The sequence below is a fragment of the Schistocerca serialis genome, chromosome 1, assembly GCF_023864345.2.
Source record: "Schistocerca serialis cubense isolate TAMUIC-IGC-003099 chromosome 1, iqSchSeri2.2, whole genome shotgun sequence".
Classification (NCBI taxonomy): Eukaryota; Metazoa; Arthropoda; class Insecta; order Orthoptera; family Acrididae; genus Schistocerca; species Schistocerca serialis.
The window spans coordinates 1,030,709,562-1,030,713,128 of record NC_064638.1 but is presented as its reverse complement, the minus strand read 5'-3'; positions in this window follow the sequence as shown (position 1 = coordinate 1,030,713,128).

The following is a 3,567-nucleotide window of genomic DNA, read 5'->3' as shown; positions in this document are numbered from 1 at the left end:
CGATAAATAATGATGTCTCACGAGTGATAACTGCGCAATGACTGAAAACAAGTTTTTAATTAAGTATCTGAGAGTCTGTCCAGTTGCAAGTCTGATGCTTAAAGACAAGAAAAAACATAGTTGTTTTAGGCCTTACGTTTACAGTCATAGGTTATACGAATGACATGTGAATTCAATCAAGGAAAAGGGAACTACAGTAACAGACGATGGTCGAGATAAAGAAGAAGCAAAATTCAAACTACCAATAGAAAAGAAAGAGCTTCTAAAACAGATTAATTTGTTGCTATAGAATATACGAACGTTGTTTCATAAAGAATTGTCATAGATATTTTCGGTCATAATTTCTTGCACTTGCATTTAATTCTACGATATTGTGTTAGCTTAACCCTTGCTCGGTGTCTGTGGTCTTCTTAGACTACAAAGAAACTGTTTTAACTGGGATGTAAGGTTCTGATCCTCCTCATCTGCTTTTTATGGACTTTTTATAATAACTGGGCAAAATATTTATAGTTATATCACGATTCTTAGTACAATAATTTTTAATTTTTGCAGTGGGGTCTGGAAATGTCCGAGGTGGCCAATATGTGATTTTCAATGTTATATTTCAACTTTATTACGAAAATAAAAACTTCGCACAATCTACCTTCTCAGATGGCTATTATAAGTCCATTACTGTAACCAGTTCGTAGAAAGTACATAGATATGCATTGCTGGACAAATTCACTGTTAGCAATTACGTGTAGTTTCAGTATTACGTGGTATTACAATTTATTCATAATGGATGATAATATACGCTTTGAAGGGGCTACAGTCTCGAGCAGGCTTTAGTAAATAATCACAAGAGTGATTGTGCTAATGAATCACTTTTTCAAAATCTGGATCAGAGCGATGATGCTGATGTGAGTACGATAGAGGAAGACATACATGTCGGCGATAAGGTGAATCTGAAGAAAAAGATGATAATTGTGTGGGCCGATGTGACCGAGCGGTTCTAGGCGCTTCAGTCTGAATCCACGCGACCGCTACGGTCGCAGGTTCGAATCCTGCCTCGGGCATGGATGTGTGTGATGTCATTAGGCTAGTTAGGTTTAAGTAGTTCTAAGTTCTAGCGGACTGATGACCTCAGATGTTAAGTCCGATAGTGCTCAGAGCCATTTCAATCAAGATGATACTTACACTACTGGACATTAAAATTGCTACACCAAGAAGAAATGCAGATGATAAACGGGTATTCATTGGACAAATATATTATACTAGAACTGATATGTGATTACATTTTCACGCAACTTGGGTACATAGATCCTGAGAAATCAGTACCCAAAACAACCACCTCTGGCCGTAATAACGGGCTTGCTACGCCTGGGCATTGAGTCAAACAGAGCTTGGGTGGCGTGTACAGGTACAGCTGCCCATGCAGCTTCAACACGATACCGCAATTCATCAAGAGTAGTGACTGGCGTATTGTGACGAGCCAGTTTCTCGGCCACCATTGACCAGACGTTTTCATTTGGTGAGACATCTGGAGAATGTGCTGGCGAGGACAGTAGTCGAACATTTTCTGTATCCAGTAAGGCCCGTACAGGACCTCCAACATGCGGTCGTGCTCTATCCTGCTGAAATGTAGGGTTTCGCAGGGATCGAATGAAGGGTAGAGCCACAGGTCGTAACACATCTGAAATCTAACGTCCACTGTTCAAAGTGCTGTCAATGCGAACAAGAGGTGACCGAGACGTGTACCCAATGGCACCCCATACCATCACGCCGGGTGATACGCCAGTATGGCGATGACGAATACACGGTTCCAATGTGCGTTCACCGCGATGTTGCCAAACACGGATGCGAGCATCATAATGCTGTAAACATAACCTGGAGTCATCAGAAAAAATGACGTTTCGCCATTCTTGCACCCAGGTTCGTCGTTGAATACACCATCGCAGGCGCTCCTGTCTGTGATGCAGCGTCAAGGGTAACTGCAGCCATGGTCTCCGAGTTGATAGTCCATCCTGCCGCAAACGTCGTCGAACTGTTCGTGCAGATGGTTGTTCTCTTGCAAACGTCACCATCTGTTGACTCAGGGATCGAGACGTGGCTGCACAATCCGTTACAACCATGCGGATAAGATGCTGTCATTTCGACTGCTAGTGATACGAGGCCATTGGGATCCAGCACGGCGTTCCCTATTACCCTCCTGAACCCATCGATTCTATATTCTGCTAACAGTCATTGGATCTCGACCAACGCGAGCAGCAATGTCGTGATACGATAAACCGCAATCGCAATAGGCTACAATCCGACCTTTATCAAAGTCGGAAAGGTGATGGTACGCATTTCTCCTCCTTACACGAGACATCGCAACAACGTTTCACCAGGCAACGCCGGTCAATTGCTGTTTGTGTATGAGAAATCGGTTGTAAACTTTCCTCATGTCAGCACGTTGTAGGTGTCGCCACCGGCGTCAACCTTGTGTGAATTCTCTGAAAAGCTAATCATTTGCATATCACAGCATCTTCTTCCTGTCGCTTAAATTTCGCGTCTGTAGCACGTCATCTTCGTGGTGTAGCAGTTTTAATGGCCAGCAGCGTATGTTCAATACACCTACTCTTGTATCTAGAAGTGGGCAGTGCTGATTTCCAAGCAGGCTCCCTGGAAATATAATTCGGAAACTGTACATTCTCCACGTCACCTTTCACCACATTTATAGACGGGGACATACAGCCTCAGACTTTTTATCAAGATCACATGCTTACCGTAATAGTAATATACATCAGTAATAGTGCAAAGACAGTAAAATTCTGCACCAATATCTCGAATGCTGGATTGAACTTGACTCTATAGAACTACAGTCATTCTTTGGTCCACTGATTATATCTGTTTTCATACAAGGCATGTGGGAAACCCTTGAATGAATTCTGGTTAGATGAGTATGGCTTACCTATTTTCCGAGCCACAACGAGCTTTCCAAGTCTTTGATATCAGTTCGATGACAAACTTACAAGGCAAGAAAGAAAAGCTGTTTCTGTATCAAAAGCAGAACCTATGTGGACTGTGTTTGAAATGTTCGGTGATACATGCATTTCGTTTTATATTCCGTATACTAAAGTGGATGACCACCTGTTTACTTTGAGGGAACGGTGCCCATTCAAAGTGTACATTTCTTCAAGAACTGGAAAGCATACGATAAAGACTGTGAGACCAATTATCTCATAAATGCACAACTGTATACAGGAAAATCTGCTGAAGAAAAGATAAATAAGCCAAGGGAAACGACTGTTACATTATTTAGTTGCTCACCTCAGGGGAGGTGGTAGGATCATTACCAATGATAATGTTTTTACAAGTTTGCAACTTAATTGCACCATGCAACAATGGAGGTTTGATATCAACAATGTGAATGGGTGTCACAATAAGTCATTATCATTTTTTTTTAATTTTTACATTTTATTGCCATATAGTTGCTAAGATCTCTTTGGAGCCAAAAAAGACACCATGCATATAGTATGGGAGGGTTAATGTGTAACAAACACGCCGTAGTACCTTCATTTTTGGCATTCCTCGGTTTCCGCCTGT